This window comes from Petaurus breviceps, unplaced genomic scaffold (genome assembly GCF_028583685.1).
Source record: "Petaurus breviceps papuanus isolate PSGF00001 unplaced genomic scaffold, PetGlider_PUasm1.0 175, whole genome shotgun sequence".
NCBI lineage: Eukaryota > Metazoa > Chordata > Mammalia > Diprotodontia > Petauridae > Petaurus > Petaurus breviceps.
This window is the reverse complement of record NW_027185764.1, coordinates 17,750,668-17,770,071: the sequence shown is the minus strand read 5'-3', so window position 1 is coordinate 17,770,071 and position 19,404 is coordinate 17,750,668. Positions and strand designations below refer to the sequence as shown.

The following is a 19,404-nucleotide window of genomic DNA, read 5'->3' as shown; positions in this document are numbered from 1 at the left end:
GACACTGAGGCTCAGTGAGGACTACTGTTTAGTGATTCTTCCCTCCCTAAAAGTCACACGTATGTGGAGTGAACCAGGGTTCGAACTCGGGTCTTCAGACTCTAACTCTTCCCATCAAGCCACCTCTCTTGAAATGAGAGGTAATTCTTAAATAATTAATTGTGTCATGTGGATGCAGCTAAACTGGCCCTGGGCAATTTCTTATCCAGTGTTGTCTTCAAATAGCCTTAAACAGCTAATAACGCTCTAAACATGAGTACTTCTCAACTATCCCTTAAGAGGAAAAAGAATGATGTCATAATTACAGGAAAAAGGACAAAGTTACACACAAAAATACTGCTTTGTTTTTACACTAAGATCAACACTTTCAAAGACCGAGGTATCAGACAGCACCATTTGTGACTCAGTTTGAACTTCTTCTTCTTACCCATTTTCCATTTTGTCTCATCTAGTACTCAAAAGATGACTACTGAGAGGCGGGTAGGTGGTGCAGTGACTAGAGCACTGGCCCTGGAGTCAGGAGGATCTGAGTTCAAATCCAGCCTCAAGACATTTAACACATACTAACCCCCTGTGACCTTGGGCAAGTCACTTAACCCCAATTGCCCTGCCTTCCCCCCCTCCAAAACAAACAAACAAACAAAAGATAACTACTGGGTGGGACTGAAGCGAGGTCAGGGCATGTCAGGGCAGTGTGTCACCATCAAAGATACCAGGCATCTGGGTGGGCTGGCTGGGCAATGCCCCACTGGTCAGAGTTGCCAGGGGGTCCTGGCCTTTGCTGTTCTTCCTTTCCTTTTCCTTTAAACCTGACAAGTATAGAATCTCCTATAAGCACTGAGGTGGGGAGCTTTCCACGTGGGCCTTTCTTCCAACTCTTCCCTCCTCCTACCAAGCCATTGCGGGCTGGAGGCTCCCCAAGAATAACATCTGATTTCTAGCAGCATATGACCACCACCCAAGTGGAACCAACCCCAGACAACTAGGCAGCTGCCACACACTGACTGACTTCTTGGGGGACCTTTTTTTTGGGGGGGGAGTGATAAATTCAGCCATGCTAGTCAGATGGGTGGCTCTGAGCTGGATGTGTTAATAGCTTCATTATCATTTGCCTTTCTAGTTCTTATGCATGTTGTGTGTCTGCTGAGGAGCAGCAAGACAAGGACCCCCTCGGCCCCAAGAGCCACGCTTATAGCAGAAACAACCATCAGTGTTAACTGAGCCACAGTCAGCATGGCTCCTCCCAGAGCAGGGGATCTAAACTTGGAGGCCGTAAACTTTATTTTTAAATATCGTGATAATTTTATTTCTATTTTTTAACATGTATTGATGTTTTGTTCCTTACATCCTCATAGGGATCCCCAGTATCCCTCCTTTTCTCCCTCCCATACAACAAATAGTACTTTTTCAAGGGGAAAATTAATTGGCACAACTGATAGAAACATTGGAAAAGTCCAAAACAGGTGCAATCTGTAACCCCCGTGGCCCTCCCACCTCTCTGAAGGGGTAGGCTGGGGGTCTCCTCGTACCTCTTCGTTAAGTCCTGCTTGAGTTTTACAATTTTGTTATATCCCACTCTTGATTGTTTTGGTGTGTGGCTTTGCTATAGGTATTGGGTATATTGTTTTCTTGCTTCTGCTTCCTTCATTCTGCATCAGTTCACGTGATAGCTTTACTCCAATATAACTGGCTTCCTCTGTAACCTGTACATTTTAGTTTATGTATTTTAAAATGTTCTTCTGAGGAGTCTATAGACTTTGACAGACTTTCATGGGGGTCCATGGCATAAAAACAGTTAAGAATGCCTGCCTTAGAGTAAACCTCAACAGCACTCCTGCATTCTACCTCACCATATGCTCTGCTTGCCGCCATGTGTAGGCTGGCTTGATTCAAGATGTAGGCAATGTGCTTCAGTGGGAAAAGGGCTGGATTTGAAATCAAGGCTACAAATTCTGATGTTGTCACTTCCTATGTGACCTTGGGAAAATCAGTATCTTTTCTGGGCCTCTGTTTCCTCATCTGTAAAGGAGTGGGACTAGGGCAGCCAGGTGGCTCAGCGAGTAAGAGCACCAGCTCCAGTGTCGGGATGACCTGGGGATCAAATCCGGGCTCAGACACTCAGCACCACACCCAGAAATAACTGGCCGTGTAACCTTGAGCAAGTTACTTAACCCCAATTGCTTAAAAAAAAAAAAAGGAGTGGGACTAGATGGTGATAAAGGCCCCTTCCAACTCTAAGCCCATGATCCTTCTCCCTAGCTGGATCTACTAAATACCCTAACAGACACTATAGTGCAAACATCTCAATCTAGTTGTTTCTTGCAGTGAGAGGATCTGATGCCTCAGTTCAATTCAGATGCTTTCCTGCAAAAATCTCTAGGGGAACTTTCTGTGATATGCAAAAGCCTCTACCTGTGCCCTTCTGTTTTCATACTCTGTTCTTCCTACTTCACCAAGAGTCACTAATGCCTATCTCAGCCCACCTCAAGACCCTCCTTAGAAAACGCAACTCCCCACTGATTCCACTAATGTCCCCAAACCCCATGGCAAGAACCCTCCAACAGACAATTCTCCAGAGTGCAGCTGAAGCAAGCTAGCTCACATCACCTATAGGCCCCAGCAGCAGAACTAGGGTATCTATTAGCATATTTACTAATATATTAATCTGAAATGCAGACATTTATTATGAGTGCTTGGGAGTGGGGAGAAATAGAGAGCTGGCTCACCTCTGACATATATACCATGAAGGGGGGGGGCAACTAGAGAGGAGTTGAGGTAAGAGGGAAGGAACAGGGAACAGCCCAAGAGATGAAAATTATGTGAAGTGCTATTACGTTTCCCCCTTCCCCAAAATTTCTATATCTATATACTTTTTTTCTTATGTATTTTATTTTTTCCCAATTACATGTAAAAAAATTAACTTTTTTTTTCAATTTTTGAGTTCTAAATTCTCTCCCTCCCTGCCCCTCATTGAGAAGGCAAACAATTTGACACATGTAGTCATGCAAAAAACATTTCCCCGTAAGTCATTCTGTGAAAGAAAACACAGATTAAAAAAAAAACAAGAAATAAAGAAAGTAAAGAAAAAATATCTTCGATCTGCATTCAGGCTCTACCAGCTCTTTCTCTGGAGATGGAAAGCACCTTTTATGACAAGTCCTACAGAATTGTCTTGGATCATTGTATTGCTGAGAAGAGCTGAGTTATTCACAGTAGATCATCATATAAAATTGCTGTTACTGTGTACAATGTTCTCCTGGTTCTGCTCATTTTACTTTGTATCAGTTCATATAAGTCTTTCCAGGTTTTTCTGAGATCATCCCGATCATCATTTCTTAAAGCACACTGGTATTCCATCACAATCATATACAACAACTTGTTCAGCCATTCCCCATTTGATGGACATCCCCTCAATTTCCAATTCTTTGCCACCACTAAAAAAGCTACTAGAAATATCTTTGTACACATAGGTCCTTTTCCTTTTTAAAAAAAATCTCTCTGGGATTCAGACCTGGTAGTGTTATTGCTTAGTCAAAGGGTATGCATGGTTTTACTTCCCTTTGGGCATAGTTCCAAATTGCTCTCCAGAATGGCTGGATCAGTATGTAACTTCACTAGTTTAACAAACTAGTGTTTTAATACCTATGTAACTTTTAACCATACCTTCCCTACAGAGCATGCTCCATGACTTACCTGTTCCATACCTCTTGGCACACACAGGGATGCCCAAAGGGGCTAAAGTCGAGTAGGGAGAACTGAGAGACCCCAGAGAGCGACCAGGTGAAGGGAAGAAGAGAACAGGACAGGGGACAGGAGGAAACATCTGAATAGTGGGAAGTTGAGAAAGCCTCTAATAATTGTCGAATGGGTGTTTCTGCAATTATTTTGTCATTAATCGCCTTCCCTGGTATAGGGAAGCCACAGTAAATATTCAAATCAACAACCACTGTCTGGATACCTACCATATACTCAGCCCTGTGTGAATGCTGGGAAGACAGAAAAGAAAAGTGCAGCCTAGCTTCAGGGAACTTATAATCACCCTGAGAAAACTAGGCAGTTAGGTGGAACAGACAGAGCACAGGATGTGGAAGTCAGAAGAGCTGAGTTCAAATCTTGACCAGACACTTAGTAGCAGAGTGATTCTGGATAAGTCATTTAATTGCTGTCTACCTCAATTTCCTCATCTGGAAAATGGGGATGATAATCACAGCACTTACCTCCCAGGGTAGTTGTGAGGTTCAAATAAGATAATATTTGTAAAGAGCTTTGCAAACCTTAAAGTGTTATATAAATGCTATTATTATTATTATTTATTTTTAGAACAATACTGATATATGGTGAGGAGTGAGAACAAGATAATGCTCCATCAAGAGGTGAACAGTGTGACACAGATGGCGGGAGGCCAGGAGAGAAAGATTAAGAAGGACGAGGATAGTTAATCCAATCAACAGATCCATAACATAATGTAATTATGTAACTTAATTATGATTACATCATGTAATAGGTGATATGGATACAACAGCAAAAATGAAGAGAGTCCCTGCCTTCAGGGAGCTTATATTCTAAGGGGGGAAAGCCATCCATACACTGACAAATATATAAAAATTATATCGAGCGCAAAACCAAAGTAATTTGCTGTGAGAACACCAACAATATTAAATTTAATTAATTTTATTGAGTGTTTATTAATCACTTGTGGGCACTTTAAGAGGCAGCCCGGAATAGTGGATAAAGAAACAGACAGACTTGGAGTTAAGAAAACCTTGGCTCAAATCAAGCTTCTGACTCTTATTGTCTATGAGACCAAGATAAGCCACTTACCCTATGAGGACCTCCTTTTCCTTATCTGTAAAATAAGGCAGTGAGACTAAATGGTGTCTAAAATCTCTTCCAGTTTTAACCTGTGATGCCATCTCATTGTTGTTGAGTCATTTCAGTTGTGTTCTAGTCTTCAGGACCCCATTTGGGGTTTTCTTGGCAGAGATGCTGGAGTGGTTTGCTATTTCCTTCTCCAGATCATTTTACAGATGAGCAAACTGAGGCAAACAGGGTTCAGTGACTTACCAGGGTCACACAACTAGCAAGTGTCTGAGGCCAGATTTGAACTCAGGAAGAGAAGTTTTCCTGACTCCAGGCCTGGCACTCTATCCACTGCTTCATCTAGCTGTCCCTCACGATACTATGACCTGGGCAAGAAGCCAACCTCTGATACTCAGTGAAATGATGCTGGGCAACTCATTTAGTCTATAGGTGCCTCAGGCAAGTCCCTGGGATTTATCTGTTGAGCCCAAGTAGGTTTCAATCAGAACTGGAAAAGGAAATTCCCACAGTAACATAAATAATTGACCTTCTGTCTATTCACCTATGTGTAATGCGTTATGCCAGGCTTGCAAAGACATAAATATGAAACAAACAACAGAGTCTCTCCCTTCAAAAAGCAGAGAAGGATGAGACAAATAACTATAATGCAAGTTATAAACATCAGTACACAGGAGAGGTCTGCACAGAGTGGTGTGAAAGATTTAAGAAGGGAATTATTAATAAATAGGAGGGGGCATAGTGGAGGTATCTGGGAAGGTTTCATGGAGGAGGTGGGCTTTGGAGGAAGGAAAGGGTTTCAGAAGGTAGAGATGTAGGATAGACCATTGCAGGCATAGGGGGAGGGGGTGGCTGCTTGTGCAGAGAGAGAGAGGAGCAGTCAGAATGGAGAGTGGGTGAAGGGGTCACTTACCATGCTATAAGCCTGCAAAGGTGTATTGGAGTCATACTATGAAGGGCCTTAAATGGCAGGGAAAAGTAACATGTATGTTATTTGGTAAACGATAGTGAGCCATTGAAGGATTTTGAGCAGCAGAATAAACATGGTCAGAGAATTATTCCAGAGAAGCCTTGTAGCCTAGTGGATCTGCATTCAGGAAGCAATGGGTTCCTGCCCCTGATACTTATTAGCAGCTGCAGGACCATGAGCACGATGGCTAGCTGGTACAGTGGTGCAGGCCAGGAATCTGCAAGACAACCTTCCTGAGTTCAAATCTGGCCTTAAGACATTTAATAGTTGTGTGACCCTGGGCAAGTCACTTCACTCTGTTCCTCAGTTTCCTCATCTGTAAAATGAGCTGGAGAAGGAAATGGCAAACCACTCCAGCATCTTTGCCAAGAAAATCCCAAATGGGGTCACAAAGAGTTGGAATGGACATGATTGCAATGACCATAAGCACTTCATTTAGCCTCAGTTTTTCATTCATAAAAGGGAGAGAATAATACCTGCAGGACCTACCTCGTTAACTGAGAAATTAAATGAGGAAATGTACACAGAGTGCCTTGCAGACTTTAAAGCATTTCTATAAAGGTCAGCTACTGCTGTGGTCAGAACTATGCAAAGGTCATGTAGAGCACTGGAAAGAAACTGGCTCGTGTGTTAAAGGGCTTGGATTCAAGCCCCGCCTTTGAGGTTTTACTTCCTGTGTACCTTCTGGCAGGCCACTTAACACCTTGGGCTTCTCATCTGTAAAATGAGGGGCTCGGGCCAAGATGGATTTTGAGGTCCTTTCCTGTTCTAGATTTTTTTTAATTAAAAAAAGTTTGAACTTAGCCAACACCAAATAAAATTGCATTTCCATATACATAATGGGAAAGAATAAGACTGTACGTGAAATTAGACATTTCTGTTAAGGAAAGTTTGCTTTTGTCCAAGTCTAGATCTTAAGAGCCCTGGGATGACATGATTGGAGAATTATTATTCAAGAAGGGCACTGTGGTATACTGGAAAGGGTACTGAATTTGGATTGGAAGACCTGTTCTCAGATCCCCTAGTCATAGGAGGGACCCTGGAGAAGTGAGGTAATCACTCTGGCCTTCAGTGTCCACATCTGCAAAATGAAGGGGTTCGACTCATGACCTTTGAAGTCTCTTCTAGGGGGAAAGCTATGGTCCAATTATTTCTACTTAACAACATCCAGTCCAGGCAATGGCCCCAGGAAAGGCCTGTAGCTGCCAAGACTCCCCACCCTGTCAGGCGATGACATTCAGACATGGGACGTCAGCCCGGCTTAAAAGCCCTCAGAGTTGTTTCTCCATCCTTTTGTTTCATATTCTGGGCAAGAGGAAGGATTTTCCAGACTTCCTGGGTCTTGTAGTGCAGTAGATTTTGAAACAGTATTTTAAAGTGAAGAAATTTTTTTAGCTTATAACTAAGGAGCTAGGCCCATTCTTTGGATGCAAGCAAGGTAGGGTCTCAGAAGATGTCCTGATAGCTGTACCCTGGTTATGAAACAGCAATTCTGAGGGACTCTGATGGGAAGATCCAGAAATGTTGATGAAGCCAACTGTCTCTCATCAGTTTGCCAAGAGACTCTCTGGTGCCAGCAAGTCAAACCACCACCAGCACCACCATCTCCACTCAGATTCTGATGAGGACAGCCCAGGACCTTGAATCCAAGACTTGCCTTGTCCTCCTAACCACCAGACCTGCTTCCAGCCCAGCCCCTGCAGCCATCATTGAAAGGAAAATCATTAGGGACCCCTGTGGCAGTGGGGTGAAGACTAAGGACCCTTTTTTCGAAGAATGATTTAAAATACTACATTTTTTAGATGTTTTAGAAGAATTGTTTAAAATACATAAACTGAAATCCACAGGACTACAAAGGAAGCAATTATACTGGAGTAAAGCTATCATATGAACCAGTACAGAATGAAGTGAGCAGAGCCGCAAAAACAATATACCCAATAATCATAGCAAAGCCACACACCAAAACAATCAAGAGGGATGTAACAAAATTGTGAAGCCTGAGCAGGACTACATGAAGAGGTATGAGAAGACCCCCAACCTACACCTTCAAAGAGGTGGGAGGGCCCTCCCAGAGGGGCTACACGTTGCACCTGTGTGTGGACTTTTCCAATGTTTCCATCAATTGTTCCAATTGATGTTCCCCTTGAAAAAATATCATTTGTTGTATGGGATGACTCTCTTATGGGGGGACAAAAGGAGGGATACTGGGGATTCCTATGAGGCTGTAATAAACAGGAGATATCAATAAAAACTTATAATAAAGAAATAAAGCTATCAGAATGTTTTTTAAAAGGTCGGCAGTCCCCAAGTTAAGAACTTCTGCTCTAGGAGGAACCATGTGACTGGCTAACTGGACATCAAAGGTTGGTTCTTCTTCCTTTTCTGTTCCCATTGTGGCTCATGGGGCTGAAGGGGTGTTTGTCTTGGGGTTGTGGAGCATGCTGCCCCATAGCCCACACACAACATGCACCAGAATTAGAAAGGTAAATGATAATGAAGCTATTTCCACATCTAGCTTAGAGCCAACCCCCCCCCCCCCAAGAAAAAAAAGATGCCCAGAGAAGTCAGTCAGCATGTGGCAGCTGCCTAGTTGTCTGGGGCTGGTTCCACTTGGGTGGTGGTCATGTGTTGCTAGAAATCAGATGTTATTCTTGGGGAGCCTCCAGCCTAGAATAGCTCGGTAGGAGAAAAGTGTTGGAAGAAAAGACCCACTTGGCAAGCTCTGTACCTTGGTGCTTGTAGGAGAATCTGGACTTGTCAGGTTTTAAGGGAAAGGACAGAAAGAGACAGCAAAGGCCAGGACCCCCTGGGAACTCTGGTCTGAGGGAATTATCCAGCCAGCCCACCCTGACGGAGAATGCCGCCATGTTACTCATCAACACCAAGGACAATTGCTGACCAACTATCCCCAACTTGCAGACAGGGGAAGGAGTGAGTTCTGCTAACAGTGGTAACCCTGCCCCACAGACCATGGGGCCTGTTTCCAGCCCAGCCCTCAGAGCCAACATCTGAGCAGGTAGCTCCTGGGCAGAAGGAGATTGCCACTCCTACTAACTGCCAACCAAGGTTCAGCACAGAGCAGACAAGTCAGCCTAGCTGAAGCAGGAGGGCACTGTGAGGGAGAGACAGAACGTGGGATATGCTGGGAGAGTCAAAGCACCACCCCCACATTGACCACTATCTGCCTTCAGATCCTGATGTTAATGGCCCAGGACTCCAAGTCCAAGAGCCTTGGGAATGGCAATGCTTCCATCTCCAGGGCCCACAGTGCTTCCCATCACCCTGGTAAGCAATCTATGTAGAGATGCAGCCTGGCAACCACTCCTACAGGAGCTACAGCCATATCTTTTGAAGACCCCCAAAGTCACCAAGGTCCTTGGCACTGTCAAATGATCCAACATCAGAAAATTCTACCAAGGGAAATGACATTTAAAAAGAGGCAGGGGGCAGCTAGGTGGTACAGTGAATTGAGCACCCACCCTGGAGTCAGGAGAACCCGAGTTCAAATCTGACCTCACACATTTGACACTTACTAGCTGTGTGACCTTTGACAAGTCACTTAACCCCAATTGCCCTGCCTTCCCTCTTCCCCAGGAGGGATAAAAAAAGAAGAGGAGGCATTACCATTTGGTAATCATGGGACTTTACCTTCTATCTATCTGTCTGTCTGTCTGTCTATCTATCTATCTATCTGTCTGTCTGTCTGTCTGTCTGTCTATCTGTCTGTCTGTCTATCTATCTATCTATCTGTCTATCTGTCTGTCTGTCTGTCCATCCATCCGTCCGTCTGTCTGTCTTAGTTATTGGGACTGAATCTCCCTCTCTCTTCTAGGCTGGAAGTGAACAGGCACAGAGTCTGTTCATAGGGCTCAGTTTCACTCTGACTGGCACGAGAGCTTTGAACTACTCCATTTCTGACTTGGGCTGGTTTTCTCCTTCTTTGGACAACTAGGTAGCCCTCACCCTTAGTTCAAATATCCGATAGGCTTATACCTAGCCATCACAGCTCAGAACTCTTGGGCTCAAGAGATCCACCAGCCTCAGTCACCCTACTAACTAAGCTAAGTCTGATAGGTCTTTATTAAGCACCTACTGTGTGCCCCGCCTTATAGGGTAGGGTTGGGGGAAAAGAAGAAAATAAAAGAGAATCATAATAGCTTGTCAGTGGGAGGTTATAGTTTGGGTAGGGAGACCAGACCCACATGGGAAGTATTTAGAGAACAAAGCAAGACAACCAGGAATCAAGTCCTTGATTATATGGCATAGATGTTGAGAAATCCTGATGCCTCCCCCAATCCTGAAGCCCACATCCTAACAATCTATACAAGTTCTCCTCTGCCTCCCAGGATTAGTGTGTGATTCAAATGTAATTATGCACATCAAGGCACTGGGCAGTCCAATGCCATGCTGAATCTGAAATCTGAATGTGAAAGGATTATTAGTCATCATTAGTAACAAAAGTCAAAGGAGTCTGGGCTGCAGAGTCACAACAGAGACGTGTCACTGCAGCTAAATTTGCATTTTTAACTCTCCAACAGAAGGCAATCCACAAGCCCCGGCAGACCCCACTGGAATGTGGGGCTGTCCGGGAGACAGCTAACTTGATACAGAAGTAAAGTGATTTAGGATTTAAATAGTTATCCTCTGAGCCCCCTCTTCCCTCTGACTGTATATGGGTCAGTGACCACACTGATAACTGAGTCTATATCTTATTTTAAGATGCCCCTTCGACCTGACCCCCCAGAGCAGACCCTCAGCCGCCCAGCACAAGATCTGCTGACGTGCTCCGCTGGCCAAAGAAAGAAGGTTTCTCGGGCCAAAGAAAGGAGGTTTATTTTTTCCTGCTCTCTGGAGACAAAACTCCAGTAAACAATCCCCAGCCAGGCGTCGGGGGAGCAGGGAGGGAGGGTAAAGGAGAAGGAGCCGGCGCCAATTGTGGGTAACGTGTGTGGCTTGAAGCTGAATTCAAGACCTGGGACCCCTCCAGCCTGCTTTCAGATGGATCTCTGTCTATAGGCCAGATTTGGTGTCCTCGGTTCAGCTGAGTTGAATTCTAGCTCCAGAAACAACAGGATTTAGAATACATTTGTTCACAGAGTCCACCTCACAAATTTGGAAAATCCCTTCAGTTTTGTCTTTGGTATATTACTATATCTGACTCCTGCACTCCCTCTGGCCATTGTCCTTGACCCTCCCTGTCCCTTCCTCCTCCGTCTCCCCAACCTATTTAACTTTCTGCTGGCTATCATTAGGAATTTTGGTGTGGAGGGACAAAGACTGCTACAACAGCAGAATAATTACCCTGAACTTGGAGACAGGATTGTATTGTGGCAAAGTGCTGAATTTGGTGTCAGGGACCTGAGTTCAAATCCCTATCTGGCTCATTATTCCACGTGACCTTGGGCAAATCTCTTGGGCAAGTTTCTCATCTACTAAAGAAGGGGTTAGTTTAAACAGCCTCTAAGATCCCTTAAAATAAGAAGGTTTCAAAGAGACCAAAGAAAGAGGAAAAGGACTCATATGTACAAAACTGTAGAAATTCTGTTTGTGGTGGCAAAGAATTGGAAAATGAGGGGGTCTCTGTCAACTGAGTTAATGTTAAATGAATGTGATGGAATATTACTGCCCTGTAAGACATGATGAAGGGAATGGCTTCAGAAAAACCTGGGAAGACTTGTATGAACTGATGAAATGAAAGGGGCTGGACCAGGAGAACAATTTATAAAATAGCAATATTGTAAAGATAATGAACTTGGTAAGACTTAGAAACTTATAAGAAAGTGAGTCTCAGATCTGTGCCCTGAGTCCATTACCTTCCTGATAGAGAGACAATGGCATCAGGGCACAGAATAAGAAAGAATTTTTTCGGACATGGCCAAGGTGGGAATTTATTCTGCTTGACTGAATATGTTTGTAACAGGGATTTTGTTTTTCTTGTTTTCTTAAGGGAAAGGAAGTAGAAGGGAGAGCAGGCAGATCTTTGTCTGAAAAAATATAGCATTTGACTAGGTGATCCAGGGAGAGAAGATATATCTTTTGTCGGAAAAAAAGGTAATTAAGAAAAAAAAAATGAGAAGTTTGACTAGGTGATCCCTAAGGTGCCTTTCAATTCTGGCATTTTGTGTTTCTGTGATCAATGGTAGATTCAAACCTAATTCTCACTAAGGTATTAGATGATTATATATAGTTTTTAGTTATGACTGCATATGAATAAGGTAACCCTAAAGACTAAAAAAGGGGAGTTTTAGGCACTATGACAAGCCACACAGTCAGTCATATATACCCAGTGTTGTGGCTGCTGTTCAGCTGTGTCCAACTTTGTGATTCTGGGCTTTCTTGATAGAGATACTGGAGTGGTTTTCCATTTCCTTCTCCAGTTCATTTTATAGATGAGGAAACCGAGGTGAACAGGGTTAAGTGACTTGCCCAGGGTCACATAGCTAAAGCCTAATATGAATTCAGGTCTTCCTGACTACAGGCCTGATGCCCTACCTACTATGACACCTAGTTGTCCTATCTATCCAGTACCCCCCCCCCCCCAGTAACTATTTCTGTTCTTCTTCCCCAGCAATCACTTTCTGTTCCTGGGGTAGGTGAGATGGGAAAGTGCGGAGAGAATATCTGAGTGGGCTGGTGGTAAGCATGGGGTCAGAAGTGGGGAGTGGGTGGTGAATATGCCATAGCTGTGGTAGTGACAGGGAACTCACATACACTTTCTGCCCAAACTGGGTGCCATGATGTGATCCATAAATAAACATGTATTAAGTACCAACTATGGAGCTATATGGGGTCTCCTAGTCTTCTGATACTAAAACAACTAGCTCACTCACTTTTTTTTTTTTTTTTGCTTTTTTGGAGGCAATTGGGTTTAAGTGACTTGCCCAAGGTCACACGGCTAGTTTTTGTGTTAAGTGTCTGAGGCTGCATTTGAACTCAGGTCCTCCTGACTCCAGGGCCGGTGCTGTATTCACTTTGCCACCTAGCCACCCCAAGCTCACTCACTCTTATCCCCGTTAAAGGGGTCACACCCTGGCCAGGGGCTCTGAATGACAATTCAATATTCCCTGGAGTGAGAGAAATATTGTGACTGAATGTGGGAGTCAGGAAGACTTGGGTTGAATCTTGCCTCTGACACATTAGTAGGTAAACATTTATTAAGCACTTACTGTTTGCCAGGTATTGAGCTAATCACTGGGGATAGAAATATAAATAAAAGGATCTTACAATCTCATGGGACACAGGGAATTTCCCAGGATTACACAGCCAGTATGCATCAGGGATATACATTATGACGCATAAGTACTGCATAACAGATAACATCTTGACATGTCATGTAAGATATGTTATTATTTTGCATTAGAGACTGGAATATCATCTCTTCCTCCTACTGGGTGAGCTCCATGACAGCAGGCACTGGGTCTTATCTGGATTTTGTATTTGCCTCAGCACCTGGCATGGTGTTCTATACATAGTAGTCACTTAATACAACTTTATTTAACTTAAATTGCTCAGCTCAGTTTAACTCCTCCTCTTTTTCCCCTCTGCCCCCTCCTTACCAAGATTAGACCAGTTGTTGCCCAAGGGAAAAGTCAGTCCTTGGAGTTTATGGTCTGGGATGTAGAGAATGTAAACTCTCAAGAAAAGACTTCTGGGGAAGGATTGTATAAGATGGGAGTCTGAAAAAGAACTAGGAGATTTTAGTGAAAGTCATACAATATGGACATGACGTGGCTAGCAGGGAAGCTCACGTGATCTTGGGCAGCATGAAGACTGGGGTAGTTTCTAGGAGGAAAAATGGGTTTCCCCTTGTACTTTTATTCTTTCCTGGTCATCTTGGTGCTCAGTTCTGGGGGCCATGGCTTAGGAAGGACATTATAAGTTGGATAATATCCAGAGAAGAATAACCAGAATGATGAAGGGACCATCCATCTCAGCTGCAGAAGGGACTTCAGAGGCCATCTTGTCTAATCTCCTCATTTTTGCAAATAAGGAAACTGAGGTCATGTTGTAGGAAAAGATTAGGGATGTTTAGCCTGGAGAAAAGAAGATGGATTCTCAGGGGCACATGATAGCTGTCTTTAAGTATGTGAAGCCCTGCCTTGTAGAAGAGAGATCAGACTCATTTCACTCGGCCCCAGAAGGAAGCACAAGGACCAAATGGACAGAAGTCTTAAAGAAAGACTTAAGGGCAGGAATTTCCTAATGATTAGAATTATCTAGAAGTGAGATGGGAATGGATTCCCCCTCAAGTGGAGGTCTTCAGGAATGGGTTCTCCTGGTTGGCTGCTAAGGTCCCTTCTAAACCCAAGACTGTGTGAAGACTGGAGGTAGTATACCCACACTGATAAAATTTTGATATATTTATATATTTTTGAAGTAATGAGCCAAAGTTCTGTTTAAGAAGGTAAGAAAGTGCAATGTGGTGGTGTTTTTTTTTTTTTAATAAAAATTTTCACCCATCCAAAACGGTTAAGATTAAGCAAACTTTTGGTAACTTTGGCTCCCCATATAGACTCATTCGTTCCCCTGAGGCATGCATCCAGAATGCTGAAATTTCATGATTTTTACTATTCAGTGACCTGACAGGGTAGCACCACTGGGCACTTTTAGCTCTGCTTTCTGTCTCTACCCTTGTGGACCTGATCCCCAGGGGAGTCATCTGGGTCCCTGTGTAATACCTAAAGTCACTGGCTGTTCTCCTGCTAGCTCTAAGTGGGAAAAACCAGCAAATCAACCCAGAACCAACCAGAAACTCTTCCCAACTTCTCCAACAGATGAAATCTCTTGGGGGTGAGGGGTTTTAAAGAGATGTCTATATTTGGAATGTGCCTTTAAGGCAGCTGAGAAAAGATCATTTCTGAATTTGGCAGGGCAGCCTGCTGACAGACTCCTCCAGAATTAGGCTGATAGGTCAAGGTAGGTTCTCCCTGGATGCTCCTAAATCAGTCCTAACAGCCTTTAGTGTGGAGTTGCCTGGTTACCCTCCCCACCACCTCCCTTCTCTAGGGATGATAAGTAGTTCAAACTCAGTTGATTTATTTCAGCTGAGTAGTACTAGACTAGACTGAAGATCAGCCTTGTCATTGTGTGCGCTCTGGACTAGTATGTGCTGGGGATGGGGGTGTAATAAGAATGTAAATTTTCAAGATCTTCCCTGCCCCTAGGCTAATGTGCACCTGAAGCCTGGGGTGGGAGGCTTGTTTTTCAGTAGATACTTCTTGATTGGCCAGTGAGTCAATAAGGTTGTTACATTCTCTGAGCCAGGAGAAGGCTATATAAGCCCTGATGTGTAGCTTTGTTTTGGGACTCACTTTGAGAAGTGTTCTGTGATTTGATCTGAATTCTGGGAAGCCGTTGTTGAGAGTCCCCCGGCTTTGAAAAACCCAGATGTGGAAACCCAGATGTTGACTGGGTATGGATGTAATGGTTGGACAGTTTGGAAAGCTGTCTACTTGCTCTGTTAATGTCTTGATAATTCTGTCTGTATATTTTAAAGTTTGGGGTGCTGACCTTTTTCCCCTGAACAAGGTAAATGATATATGTCTAACTGATTAAAGTAAGCTTGTTAACCCATTTTGAGTTGCTTTCCTTTAACAAAGCAGATCCAAGAACCTGTATGGGCAGCAAACCCTGAGGACCGCTTGGGGTGCTTGCTGCTACAGGGGGTGGGAGGTTCCTTGGGAAGGATCAATAGAAACAAAACCCAGATAGATGTCCACACTGTGAATATCCCCAAACATTGCCCCCCCTTAAGAAGAAGAAGAAGAATATGTGTGACCTTGGGCAAGTCACTTAACCCCAATTGCCCTCCAAAAAACCAAAGAATAATAATAATCACCAAACAGTTATTAAAGACTCTATGTGTGAGTTATTAAAGACTCTATGTGACTCTCTGTGTGCCAGCTAGAATTTATATTGCACTTCAAGGTTTACAAAGCTCTTTCCATGTATTAACTCATTTGATTCTCACAATTGTGAGGTGGGTGCTATTATTATCATTCCCATTTTATAGATGAAGAAATTACAGCTGAGAGAGGTCCAGAGAACAGGCACACAAAGCTTGTGAAGCATTACTGAATCTCAGGTCTTCCTGCCTGGAGACTAGCATTCTAACCATTTGAGGAAGCTGCCTCTCTGCCCAAGTCAGAACACCGGAGGTTTGAGTGGCCTACATTTCTCAGCTTCTGCTCTCTCCTATCACCAGAGTGTCTACTGACGGTTACCCCAAATGCCATCACAGGCTCTGCTCTCTCTCCATACAACAAGGCTGCTTTTCCTAGCACCACTCTCTATATGTCATTAGTCTTCAGAGCTGTGGGCCCTCCCTGCTAAATACCTCTGGAAATACTGCCCTTGATAGCTATTTCCCTGGTGGGGCGGGGCCCCTGTGAATGGCAGGCCTATGAGCTTCTCTGCCTCCCGGGCCTGAAACATCCCCAAGTCTTGACATTTAGGAAATCTCCGAAACCGACCAGCAGCTGGAGGGTAAATGCTGAACAAAGCTGATTTCACTTGGCTGGAGGAAGGCTGAGAGAGAAAGAAGGCATCCATCCGCCCATAAGGCTGCAGATAACCCTGGTGAAATCTGAGGGTCTCTGGGAATTAATTGCCTGTGGTGTCCTGGTAGGATTTTAGGATGTAGCAGATAAGGGATAGGGACTAGATTTTCAATTTCACTGGAACAGAGATTCGAATTCAGAAATTCCCTCTTCAAATGCAGGTCAGCAACTGCCTTCTGAGAGAGTTCCATAGAGGACTGAGGTTAAGTGACTTGCCCAGGATCACATCGAGTCTGGGTCAGAACTTGAACACGGCTTCTAGGCTCTGAGACTGGCTCTCTAACCATTATGCAACGTTGCCTCAGGATTTAGCAGAATATCGAGGGAAAGGAAAGGGAAAGTTTATAGGGATTTGGTAGTGGTCTCAGAGGGAAGCAAAAAAGGCCTGGGGGTACTATGATAAAGCAAACCCTGGAAGTCGGCACATCTATAGGAACTTGCAATTATCCACCTGTGAACCCACCAGTTAGTAGATTCTCTTAAGGGAAATTTCTAATCTCAGACTGCTTGTTAACCAGAATGTTTTACCATTAAGAGTTGTGGAAGCTGAGGGGATTGCAAACTCATTCTCACACTGGTTTGAACTAAGCCTGGGAAGACTAAATGGGCTCTGAGGTCCCTTTCAGTTCTGGATCTATTATACAGTCTTGGTAAATCCCTGCATCTCTGTGGGCCTCAGTTTCCTCACCTGTCAAATAAAGGGTTTGTGTTAGATGAGCACTAATAGAATTCAACATTTATTAATCACCTATTGTACATACAAGGTACCATGATGTGTGCTGGAATAACCTTTTTTTTTTTTAAAGCCCAGTCCCTGCCCCTGAAAAATTACAATCTAATAAGGCACCTTATACCAGTATATACATACTTAAGAAACAAAGTAGAATGGGATTAGTCAATTAGGTGATATATGGGATAGAGTGCCAGACTTTGAGTGAGGAAAACCTGAGTCTGAATCCTACCTCAGTCACTAAACCTATGCAAGCCACTTAGTCTTTCTCAGCCTTAGTTTCCCCGTCTGAAAAATGGGGGTAATATTATCAGAAAAAGGGAAGAGTAAAGGAGAGATCCAAAGACTAAGTCTTTGGAAGAAAAGGTGGCACTGGAGGGTGACCTCGGAGGAAGGGAAGGGTTGAAATATTGTGGGGAAGGGGATGAACAAGAAGGGAAGAAATTGATTCTGGATGATGTGGGAAATGAAAAAACAGATAATGCAGAAGGAAGAAAGGAGTTCTTTTTGGCCTGAACCACAAAGCAGGTGAAAGGGAGTGTTATAAGACATGACCAGAGGAGTGACACATTATGGAAGACTAGAAATGACTATATTTTATTCAGGAAAAAATCAGAGAGGGCTTTTTGAGCAGAGGAGTGATATCACTTTAAGAGGACGTATAATCAGAGAACTGTGTGAAGGATGGGCTGTAAAGGGAAGAAGCTGGAGGCAGGAAGACCACTTAGGAGGCTGTTTAGGTTAGAGAGGGGAAATGAAGGCCTGAGGTAGATCAGTGGCTGGCTGTAACAAGTAGAAAGGAACAGACAGAATACTGCATCAGTAGAACTGATGAGAAGTGGCAACTGATTGCATGTGGGGGGGTGAGGGAGGGGGAAAAAGTCAAAGATGACACAGAAATATGCTGAAAATGGGAAGGGGAAATTGGAGGTAAGAGACAGGGTGGGTGGGGGGGAGGGCTGCAGAATGCTAGGAAGGTCCTTTCCAGCTAGACGGTTCTATTATTAGACAGTAAAATGTGCTGCTGCTTAAAAAAATCATAATGTCTCAAAGCCAGAAAGAAATTATTTTTTTGGATGATCCACTTTTAAGATTATGCATTTTCCCCACGCCCTTAGTGGAAAAAATGATGGGAACGGAGAATATATTGCAGGGAATCTAGTAGATTCCCTAGGCACAGTAGATAGAACACTGGGCTTGGAATCAGGAAGACTCATCTTCTTGAATTCAAAGCTGGACTCAGACACTTGCTATATGACCCTGGGCAAGTCATTTAACCCTGTTTGCCTCAATTTCCTCATCTGTAAAATGAGCTGAAGAAGGAAATGGCAGACCATTCCAGTGTTTTTGCCAAGAAAACCCCAAACGGAATCACAAAGAGTCAGACATGATTGAAAAATTGAATAAGAATATTTTGCACATTTAAGGCTCTTTTAAAAGAAAATGACTATATTTTCTAGATTTAGCTTTAGTCTGGCAGGTCTTGCTTAACTTAGTACCTGGCACTTAATTAAGACTCTATCTATCCATGTATCCATGCATCCATCCATGCATCCATCTGTCCATCTGATTGCTTCCACACCTGGACTATTGCAGTAAGTTTCTAATTGGTCCCCTTGCCTCAAGTCTCTTCCTTCAGTCGAAACTCCATTCGGTTGTCAAATTAATTTTCCTAAAGGTTTGACCATGTTAACCCCTATTCAATAAACTCAAGTAGCCCTGGTCACCTCTGGGGTTAAACAGAAAATCCTGTGACATTTAAAACCATTTGCACCCTGGACCTTTCCAGTCTTCTTACACCTTATTCCCCACCTACTACGTACTCCAACAACTTTCTGCCTTCCAGTGACACTGGCCTCCTTACTGTTTCTCAAACAAGACACGCCATCTTCAGACTCTGGATGTTTTCACTGCTTGCTTCCCGCGCCAGGAATCTTCTCCCTCCTCATCTCCGCCCCCTGGCTTCCTTCACATCTCCACTAAAAATCCCATATTCTATAAAAGGCTCTTTATTGATTTCCCTTCATGCCTTCCCTCTACTGGTTATCTCCAGTTTTACACATGCATGTAAGTATTTTGTCTGTATGTGGTTATGCGCGTGATGTATCTCCCGTGAGACTATGAGCTCCTTGCGACCAGGGACCATCTTGTACTTTTCACCGTATCATCAGTTCCTGGCACATAGTAGGTCTTTAATAAATGTTTGTTGACCATGTCGTAGGATCACAAATGTGGAGCTGATGGGACTTTAGAGACCCCCTGGGATCTGAGGGTGTCCAATGGCTCCATAAAAAGATTTCTGGGGATCTGTTAGCTTGTCACTAAAG

General features: G+C 43.7%; 2 protein-coding genes across 3 annotated transcripts in view; both read right to left on the bottom strand.

Moving 5' to 3' along the window:
- Nucleotides 1-19,404, bottom strand: part of ADAP1 (ArfGAP with dual PH domains 1) — a 171,744-nt gene that overhangs the window by 36,864 nt on the left and 115,476 nt on the right. The gene's annotated exons all lie outside the window — the stretch shown is intronic.
- PRKAR1B (protein kinase cAMP-dependent type I regulatory subunit beta) overlaps nt 1-19,404 on the bottom strand; it is a 716,155-nt gene that overhangs the window by 594,861 nt on the left and 101,890 nt on the right. The gene's annotated exons all lie outside the window — the stretch shown is intronic.